The sequence below is a fragment of the Miscanthus floridulus genome, chromosome 7 (genome assembly GCF_019320115.1).
Source record: "Miscanthus floridulus cultivar M001 chromosome 7, ASM1932011v1, whole genome shotgun sequence".
NCBI lineage: Eukaryota > Viridiplantae > Streptophyta > Magnoliopsida > Poales > Poaceae > Miscanthus > Miscanthus floridulus.
This window is the reverse complement of record NC_089586.1, coordinates 26179025-26189924: the sequence shown is the minus strand read 5'-3', so window position 1 is coordinate 26189924 and position 10900 is coordinate 26179025. Positions and strand designations below refer to the sequence as shown.

The 10900-nt window shown below is 52.9% G+C and overlaps 1 pseudogene; it reads left to right on the top strand.

Moving 5' to 3' along the window:
- The first annotated feature begins 857 nt into the window (after positions 1 to 857).
- Positions 858 to 3280, top strand: LOC136462890 (pentatricopeptide repeat-containing protein At4g20770-like; annotated as a pseudogene).
- Positions 3281 to 10900: the final 7620 nt, after the last annotated feature.

The following is a 10900-nucleotide window of genomic DNA, read 5'->3' as shown; positions in this document are numbered from 1 at the left end:
ATCTACTTCACCACACATAGATTGAGATGTATACACATGCATCAAACAAGACCTTAGATGGAGCACTTATAGTCAGGCAGTTGGTAGTGGCCATGATGGAGGCACGGTCTCAGTCTCACGGACGAGGTGAGGGGACAGGTGACATGCAAACCTTGAATGTCACGGTGGGGGGTGGGGATGGGGGGGTCCTCTGAGGGGAGTAGTTTTAATAGAGTCTGCCTATCCATCGCTCGGGTGTTAGAACACTCAATTTTTTCTTCACCCGCCGCGCCAGCCGCAGCCTCCTTCTTCTACCCCCTCCTACCGCCGTCATGGCCATAGGCGACCCTCGCCCCGACCTGGACTGGCCACCTCATCCGCCGTCGGAACCCTAACGCCACCCTCCTCACCATCCCCACCGCCTAGCCGGCCTGCCTACCTCGAGCCTGTTCTAAGCCCACCGGAGTTAGAGAAGAAGAGAGGGAGAGGGCGGAGATCGATGGAGAAGAGGAAATTCTAGTGTTGGATTGCTCCAAAATACTCGAGTGTTTTGTAGCATTATCATTTTAATACTATATTAATGTACTTTTCCTTATGAACAGTTCCTTTTAGTGTTTGTTGCTCAAAATGACGCATTTGTTTGAATAATTATTTTATGATAATAACTCAATTTAAGTTAATACTGGCCTCTTAAAATGTCTGATGGTTCCATGATGATTTTTTATTCCAAACGCCTTTTGGCCATATAAAAAATCAATTTTGTATATTTTAACAAAGGTGGTTTACATAATTATATGCTGTTAGAATTGATTATTTTGTTCACGTTGCATCGTACATACATGTATATAAACGGACCACTCCTCTGTTTTCTCGCCGTGATGGCCAACCTAGCGGCCCAGCTCGCTGCCGTGCTCCGGGCCTGCATCAAGCGTAGCGACGGCCCCAAGCCCAGCCGCGCCCACGCCAAGGCCTTGCACGCGCGCGTCCTCACCGCCGGCCTCGCCGCCGACACCTTCCTCCTCAACCGCCTCGTTGAGCTCTACTCCCTCTCGGGCCTACCATGCCACGCGCTCCGCGCCTTCCGCGCACTGCCCCGCCCCAACGTCTACTCCTACAACGCCGCCATCTCGGCTGCCTGCCGTGCGTGGGACCTCGCCGCCGCCAGGGACCTGCTCGGCCAAATGCCCGACCGGAACGCCGTCTCCTGGAACACCGTCATCGCCGCCGTCGCGCGGTCGGGCTCCCCGGGGGAAGCGCTGGAGATGTACCAGGGGATGCTGCAGGAGGGCCTCGCCCCGACAAACTTCACGCTCGCCAGCGTGCTCAGCGCGTGCGGCACTGTGGCCGCGCTCGGTGATGGGAGGCGCTGCCATGGGCTCGCCATCAAGGTCGGGCTTGACGGGAACCAGTTCGTCGAGAATGGGCTTCTCGGCATGTACACAAAGTGCGGGAGTGTCACCGACGCGGTCAGGCTGTTCGACGGGATGGCTAGCCCGAACGAGGTTTCGTTCACGGCGATGATGGGCGGGCTAGCGCAGAGCGGGGCCGTCGACGATGCCCTCAGGCTGTTCGCGCGGATGAGTAGGAGCAGGATTCGTGTTGATCCGGTAGCTGTCTCCAGTGTTTTGGGCGCGTGTGCGCAGGCCTGCGCTGGTGACTACAATGTCGCTCGTGCAATCCGGCTTGCACAGTCCATTCATGCATTGGTTGTCAGAAAAGGTTTTGGATCGGACCAACATTTGGGGAACTCGTTGATTGATATGTATGCAAAGGGCATGAAGATGGACAAGGCCATGGAAGTCTTTGAGTCGATGTCCAGTGTCAGTATTGTTTCTTGGAACATTCTTTTAACTAGATATGGTCAACTAGGTTGCTACGAGAGGGCCTTGGAAGTACTGGACTTTATGCAAGAGTCAGGTTTTGAGCCCAATGAGGTAACTTACAGTAACATGCTTGCTTCTTGTATTAAGGCAAGGGATGTTCCATCTGCTCATGCAATGTTTGACAAGATATCAAAGCCAACTGTGACTACGTGGAACACCCTTTTATCCGGCTACAGCCAGGAGGAACTACATCAAGACACAATCGAGTTGTTTAGGGGAATGCAACATCAAAATGTGCAACCTGATCGGACAACTTTGGCTGTGATCCTCAGTTCATGCTCTAGATTAGGAATTTTGGAACTGGGCAAGCAAGTGCATTCTGCTTCAGTAAGACTATTGCTTCATAATGACATGTTTGTTGCGAGTGGTTTGATTGATATGTATTCAAAATGTGGTCAGGTTGGCGTCTCACAGATCATTTTCAACATGATGACCGAGAGAGACGTGGTATGTTGGAATTCCATGATCTCAGGTTTGGCTATCCATTCTTTGAATGAAGAGGCCTTCAATTTCTTCAAGCAGATGCGGGAAAATGGAATGTTCCCCACAGAATCCTCTTATGCTAGTATGATCAATTTGTGTACTAGATTGTCATCCATACCTCAAGGTAGGCAGATACATGCTCAGGTTCTGAAGGATGGTTATGATCAGAATGTCTATGTTGGTAGTTCCCTGATCGACATGTATGCTAAGTGTGGCAACATGGATGATGCATGCCTTTTCTTCAACTGTATGATTATGAAGAACATAGTGGCATGGAATGAGATGATCCATGGATATGCTCAGAATGGTTTTGGAGAGAAAGTTGTGGAATTGTTTGAGTACATGCTAACCACAAAATAGAAGCCTGACAGTGTGACTTTCATTGCTGTGCTGACAGGATGCAGTCACTCTGGGCTCGTTGATGAAGCGATTACATTCTTTAATTCCATGGAGAGCACTATGGGATTACACCATTAGTTGAGCATTATACATGCCTCATAGATGCACTGGGGTGGGCTGTCCGTTTTGCTAAAGTTGAGGCTATGATAGATAAAATGCCATACAAGGATGATCCTATACTGTGGGAAGTTCTTTTAGCTACATGTGTTGTACATCACAATGTTGAGTTGGGGGAATTTGCTGCCTAGCATATGTTCTACCTTGATCTAAAGAATCCATCACCTTATGTGCTTCTATCAAACATATATGCTACCTTGGGTCGACATGGTGATGCCTCAGCCGTTAGGGCACTGATGAGTAGTCGTGGTGTTGTGAAAGGCCATGGATACAGCTGGGTGAATCACAAGGATGGTGCTCGTGCCTTTATGGTAGCTGATGGTCTTGGATCGAATGTTGGAGAACCGACAATGTTCAGTGATAACGAGGACACTTCTGGGATGACACAAGTGCACCTACGCAAAACCTGTGCTGGATGATTTGGAATCTAGTGCTACTGCTGCCATATCCACAGAAATCTTAAGCCAATATTAGCTGAATCCAGCAGGCTCACTCTAGTGCAATTTACTTGGGAGCCTCAAGGTTTCACTCTTGTTTTAGCATCAAGCATTACTGCAAATTAGGCGTGGTCTGAACATTTGGGAGGAAAGTGTGAAATGTAGGAATGCGCATTGAAGATTAGGTGCAAAGACAATTCCATGCTGGATTGCTTAGTTCATTTCGTCATATTCTGCAAAAGGTGTGATGAGCCATGGCATGTGGAAGCTCATACCAATTCCTGGCTCCATGCACCATTATGTGTAAATTTCTATCCAGATGGATCAATGGATGAAAATGTTATTGTTTTTTTTAATGTAGAATGGGAGAAAAAGGTAACACTAACTGTACTATATGTTCTTAGGAATCTTAGCAGATGATGTCTTTTGATTACAATTTACAACATGTGTACTAGAGAGTGATCAGATCATTTCTTTTCTGATCAGAATACATAGCTTTTGACTTATTGTATCAATTTTTCATTGAAAATTCATAAGACACAACTTCCTCATTAGATCATTAGACCTCAATTTACAAGAATTTGCCTTATTTAGATACAAAATAGTGAAATACGTTGATCATGATACTAATCTGTATGGTAAATACAATGTTTACAATGGTGAATAAAATCAGTCTCTGTTGTTCTCAAGCATATTGTCGGGGACCTAATACCGAGGTACCTCAGAAGGTGGAACCAATAACCACCGAACGTTAAAAACTTTTGGACGGATAAGGGCGCCGTTACGTCCCTTGTTCGAATGACAGGAGTTTGGTTCCGCCTCGCCCGACGCCTTTGGGATGGCTCTGCCTCGCCCGAGGGCTAAGGGCTAGTCTCCGTCTCGCTCGACGCCTTTGGGGCAGGCTCGGTCTCGCCCGAGGGCTAAGGGCTAGTCTTCGCCTCGCCCGATGCCTTTGGGGCGGGCTCGGTCTCGCCCAAGGACTAAGGGCTAGTCTTCGCCCCGCCCGACGCCTTTCGGGCCAATCTCACCTCGCTCGAGGGCTGAGGGATAGACTCTGCCCTGCCCGACCCCTGAGGGGCGGGCTCGGCCTCGCCCAAGAGATGAGGACTGGTCTCTGCTTCACCCGACGACCGAGAACGAGCCTCATCTTGCTCGATGTCTAAAGACTGGTCTCATCTTACCTGACAACTTCTCTCCGTTCCCTCATGATGATGGGTATAGGGCAAGACAAGACGTTTGGGTCAACCACGGCTTCAAGGACCATACCCTGCGCCCTGGCAGGAAATGCACTGCCAGGGAACGACGGGACAGGTGCTTTAGACCCTTCCGGGCGCCGCAGAGCCCGAAAGGTATTACAGGTGCGTGCTCCTCGCCCTGTAGAGTTGTAGGCGCCGCCTTCAGCTCTAGGACACGGAACCCGACGAAGATATACGACAACCACTACATTCCAAAAAAGGATTTGCGATCTCCACAAATGACGGACATGCCGTCACCACGTTATGGACCCAAGGGAGCGGCGCCCGCTTCCTGACCCCTTGGGTCCATCAAATCAAAGGACCTTGCCCACAGCGCTGTTCCGGACCCCGACCCCGCGTCCCTCCGACAGAGACTCATAGGAACCAGAAGGCGTGCGGAGCAAGGATGGGCGAGGTTCATAAGTCAAAACCACTATACTGCAGCCCATACCCTGCGCAGGGCAGTATTCTGTAATCATCTTGACATTATACAGGGGCATCAACAGTATTGTAGGCGCTTATCATTCTTTGCACCCATCAAAATGAGAAGAGGCTGGGTAGATGTGAACCACAAGACTAGGTAGAGCATGCATCCTAAACCCTCACCCTTGTAAAGCCAGCCCCTTCATCTATATAAGGGGATGCGCTTCCTCCAACAGAGGGACCGATCTTTGATGGTATAGTACACAACACTCACACAGTCAAGCTGCGATCAAGCTCTTGGCCTCCTTTCAACCCTTCCATCAGAGACTTGGGACCAGTCCCTCTCTCGATCGTTTGTAACCCCTACTACGAACCGTTTTCGGTGCTAATAACACGAGCAGCAACAAACTGGACGTAGGGACATTTGGCCTGAACTAGTATAAATCTTGTGTCCTTTAGCGCACCATCCGAGCCTAACGCGCATTACTATAAATTTACTTGCCGGTGCTTGTACGAAACACCGACAGTTGGCGCGCCAGGTAGGGGACTTGCACGTTCCAAATCAGGCCTCGGATGGCCACCCACGCAATCAGCTGGGCCCCGGGCACACACGTGCGTTTTGGCGACCTAGATTTCATCGTCACACTAGGAGGAGAGCTGGCGCTGACTCACACGGCCGCCCAGTCTCTCCCTTCCATCAACCTCGGCCGTCTAAGGCTTGAGGGCCTGCCGGGCAACTCCCTTGGACCCCAGTCATCAAGGGAGGCCTTGCGCAATGTCGCCCTGTTTCTAGAAGGCCCCGTACAGAGCGCCCCAACAGCGTTTCCGTTCGGTCTCCGCAACGCTGCGGCGACCGCTGGCCACCTTCTGGCACTACTTGTGGTTTAGTCACCCACGAACATTGAGTTTATGGGGGCGATTGAGCATGATACAGAGACTCTCTACAGGCTCCTCAATGAGGAGCCAGGATCGCTCTCCAGCTCGGACTCCAGTAGGGGGAGCCACCACCCTTCCCGGGAATGCTTCATGGCGTAGACCCCCGAGGGGCACGTCGAAAGTGTCTCCGGGGAAGAGGTTACCCCGACAAACAACCCTGACGGTAGATTAGGGGAAGAGACGACAGCCCCATCTCACCTAAGGATGGAGCAGCTAAGGGCTCGTCCGCAAGAAATCGATGAGGTCGGGCAAGGGCTTGTCCGGGAGTACGTGGACATCAATCACGAGATTGAACGCCGCAAAGACAGGGGGCGCGCGCGCGCCACGGCCCGCACCGTACACCAAAGGATCCTCACCGATGATGGGCCCCTTCCTCACTTTGCCCGAGCAAGCCAGAACATCGCCGTAGCAACCGCCTTGCTACATGGCCTTCTGGAGGCCGCGACGTCCGAGGATTGCCGCGCTCGCCGAGAAATTCGCACGTTGCTCGAGCATGCGGCGGCGCAGTAGGCGGAAAGTTCGTTGTCTCGACGACGCGAACCCGACACCAGCCAGCGCATGCCCTCAGTGCATCCCACCAAGGACACATCCGTTCACCAAACACCGCCAGGCGACAGGCAGCCCTCTGCCATCCCAGTGCATCAACGCCTCGGCCATGGCCACGATGTACGCAGCATCATCGACGCTCGGAAACGCGACCACGGCGACGATGGAGAAGCGGCACGCCGTGGCTACTATCCCCGATGTGGCAGACGCTACGATAGCAATGAGGACCGAAGCCCGAGCCCCGGCCTGCCAGGTCCTCAGGCCTTCGATCGACACATCCTCAACGCTGTGTTCCCCCTAAGGTATCGACCGCCTACCAACATCCCTAAATATTCTGGCAAAACTAATCCTGGGCTTTGGCTCGAAGACTATCGGCTTGCATGTCAGGCCAGTGGTGCGAGTGATGATGATTTCATTATTCGCAATCTCCCGCTGTTCTTGGCCGATTCAGCGTGAGCATGGCTGGAGCACTTACTGTCCAACGCCATTCAAAGTTGGGCGGATCTGATGGAGATCTTCGTGGGCAACTTCTAGGGCATGTACAAATGCCCTGGAAACCCATGGGACCTCAAGAACTACCGCCAAAAGGCCGATGAAACCCTCCGCGGGTACATCCGGCGCTTCTTTCGGCAGTGCAACGAGCTCCCTAACGTCGCCGACGCCGACGTGATAGGAGCCTTCCTATCTGGGACAACCAGCGAATCCCTGGTCCACAAGCTAGGACGCAGGGGCCCACGGACTCCCAAGGAACTTCTGGACATCACCACCAGTCACGCCTCTAGAGAGGAGGCGGTCGGAGCCATCTTCGATCGCTCCGATGGAAAGACGAGGCGGGACGAGGACGCTAGCGAAGGCGCCTCCAACCGTCCCGCCAAAAGGAAAAGTAAGAAACAACGGCGCGACAACTCACTCGTGGCTGTCGCCGACCACAAAGGTGGCCGGAAGCCCACAGAGGGCACTCCGAACCACTTCGAGAAAATGCTCGAGGGGCCATGCCCAAACCACGCCTTCCCGGCCAAGCATCTATACAAGGATTGCGGCCTCATGCGCAAATACTTGTTCGGGGGCCTTAACAAAGGGGAGCAGGGGAAGGAACCTGTTCCCACCATAGATGACGTAGAGGAGAAGGACGACGCCTTCCCAAAGCCGACCGGCACCCTCATGATCTTCGGAGGATCAACGGCCTATGACTCCAAGCGCCGCCAGAAGGTCGCGTGCCGCGAAGTCTATATAGCCGGACCGACCATGCCTGCCTTCCTCTGGTGGTCGGAATTCGCCATAACCTTCGACCGAACCGACCATCCGGATGCCGTCCCACACCCAGGAAGGTACCCACTTGTTGTCGATCCGATCGTCGGTCCAAAGCGGCTCACGAAAGTACTGATGGACGGAGGCAGCGGCCTCAACATCATGTACGCCAAGACGCTCGACGAGATGGGCGTCGACCAAACGAACCTCTGTCCCATCCAAACGCCTTTCCATGGTGTCGTGCCTGGCAGGCAAGCCATGCCAATGGGGTAGATCGATCTACCCGTCACTTTCAGGGATCGGTCCAATTACCGGACTGAGACCCTCACCTTCGACGTAGTGGGGTTCCCTAGGACTTTCGACGCCATCCTGGGATGACCATGCTACGCAAAGTTCATGGCCATCCCCAATTATACATACCGTAAGCTGAAGATGCCGGGCCCCCGTGGGGTCATCACCATCGGCACCTCCTTCCAGCGTGCTTACGAGTGCGAAGTCGAATGCTGCGGACATGCATCCGCAGTCATCGCCTCCGAAGAGCTCGCCACCCTCAGGGAGGAGGTCATTGAAGGGGCACCCGACACGAAGAGGTCGTCCGGGTCATTCGAATCGGCGGAAGGATCCAAGGAGGTCCTCTTGGACCCCAGCAACTCCGAGGGCAAAAAAGTCCGTATCGGGACCGCGCTCTCCCCCGAATAGGAAAGCGTGCTTGTCGACTTTCTCCACGATAACAAAGACATCTTTGCGTGGAAACCCTCGGATATGCCGGGCATCCCGAGGGAGGTCGCCGAGCATACCTTAAAAATTCACCCGGGCTCCAAGCCGGTGAAGCAACGCCTACGTCGCTTCAACGAGGAGAAACATAGGGCCATCGGCGAGGAGATAGCCAAACTGCTGGCCGTAGGATTCATTAAGGAAGTATACCACCCAGAGTGGTTAGCAAATCCTGTTCTTGTGCGAAAAAAGAGCGGGAAATGGAGAATGTGTGTCGATTACACGGGCCTCAACAAGGCGTGTCCAAAGGATCTGTTTCCTTTGCCACAAATAGACCAAATAGTCGATTCCACCTCGGGGTGCGAAACCCTCTGTTTCCTTGATGCATACTCTGGTTACCACCAAATCATGATGAAAGAGTCCGACCAGCTCGCGACATCTTTTATCACCCCCTTCGGATCGTTTTGCTACATTTCAATGCCGTTTGGTCTGAAGAATGCTGGGGCAACTTACCAGCGCTGTATGCTCAATTGCTTCGGAGACCTCATCGGGCGAACCATTGAGGCCTATGTCGATGACATCATAGTCAAGTCCAAGCGAGCTGACCACCTTGTCGCTGACCTTGAACAAACCTTTGTGAAACTCCGGGCAAACGGCATCAAACTCAATCCCAAAAAATGTGTTTTCGGGGTCCTGAGGGGCATGCTGCTTGGCTTCATCGTCTCCAAGCGCGGCATCGAAGCCAACCCAGAAAAGATATCAGCCATCACAAGGATGGGCCCGATCCAAAACATAAAGGGGGTTCAGCGGATCACAGGGTGCCTTACCACCCTCAGCCGATTTATTTCGTGCCTCGGCGAACGAGGACTCCCCCTTTATCGACTCCTGAAGAAATCTGACCGCTTTGAGTGGACAGCCGAGGCTCAGGAGGCGCTTGACATGGTTAAGCGATTTTTAACTAAACCTCTAGTCCTAGTTTCTCCATGCAACGGAGAATCCCTCCTACTGTATATATCAGCCACCACCCAAGTGGTCAGCTCCGCCTTAGTGGTAGAGCGAGAGGAAGAGGGGCACGCCTTCAAGGTGCAGCGCCCTGTATATTTCATTAGCGAGGTGTTATCTGACTCCAAAGCTCGCTACTCCCAAATCCATAAACTCCTCTACACCGTCCTCATCACCAAGAGGAAGCTACACCACTACTTTGAGTCACACCCTATAACAATAGTGACATCGTTCCCCCTTGGCGAGGTTGTCCGTAGCCATGATGCTACGGGAAGAACCATAAAGTGGGCGCTCGAGCTGATGGATCAGGGCATTTCTTATGCCCCCCGAACAGCGATCAAATCTCAGGTACTGGCTGACTTCATCGTGGAATGGACCGAGGTCCAGATGCCACCAGCAGTCGTCGATCAAGAGTACTAGACAATGTACTTCAATGGATCGCTGATAAAGAAGGGCGCTGGAGCAGGACTAGTTTTTGTATCTCCCCTCGGGGTCCACATGAGGTACATGGTTCAGCTCTATTTCCCCTCATCAAACAATACTGTAGAATACGAAGCGCTCATCAATGGCCTATGAATCGCCATCGAGCTGGGCATTCGACGCCTTGACATCAGGGGCGACTCTCAGTTGGTCGTCAACCAGGTCATGAAGGAGTCATGCTACCACGACGCCAAGATGGAGGCATACTGTCAAGAAGTCCGACGGCTGGAGGACAAATTCAACGGCCTCGAACTCAATCACATCCCAAGGCGCCTCAATGAAGTAGCCGACACGCTCATGAAAGCAGCGTCCGGCCGAGAGCCAGTCCCGATAGGCGTCTTTGCCAGCGATCAACACAAACCCTCGGTATGCTACGCGGGGTCAGAACAAGCCGACGATGGCCCATCTAGTCCGACCCCAGGGGCCGATCTACCAACTGCTCCGCCCAACCCCAAGGTTATGGAGCTTGAAGAGGACCCAGCAGCAGAGTCTGACCCTCCCGATGACTGGAGAACGCTTTACCTCGACTACCTCCTCCACGACATACTACCGGCAGACAAGACGGAAGCCCGACGGCTCGCGCGACGCACCAAGTCCTTCGTTCTTATAGAGGGCGAACTCTACAAACGGAGTCACATCGGTGTTCTGCAACTCTGTATCCCTGGTGAATAGGGGAAGCTCCTGCTAAGCGACATCCATGGTGGAATCTACGGTCATCATGCCGCACCAAGAACCTTGGTTGGAAATGCATTTCGACAAGGCTTTTACTGGCCCACCGCAGTAGCCGATGCCGAGCAAATTGTACGCACCTGCGAAGGGTGTCAGTACTACGCTCGGCAAACACACCTCCCGGCCCAGGCACTCCAGATGATCCCCATCATGTGGCCCTTCGCGGTCTGGGGGCTCAACCTGGTTGGGCCACTCAAAAAGGCGCCCGGGGGCTTCACCCACCTGCTTGTCACCATAGATAAGTTTACAAAATGGATTGAAGCTCGACCAATATCCATGATCAAATCTG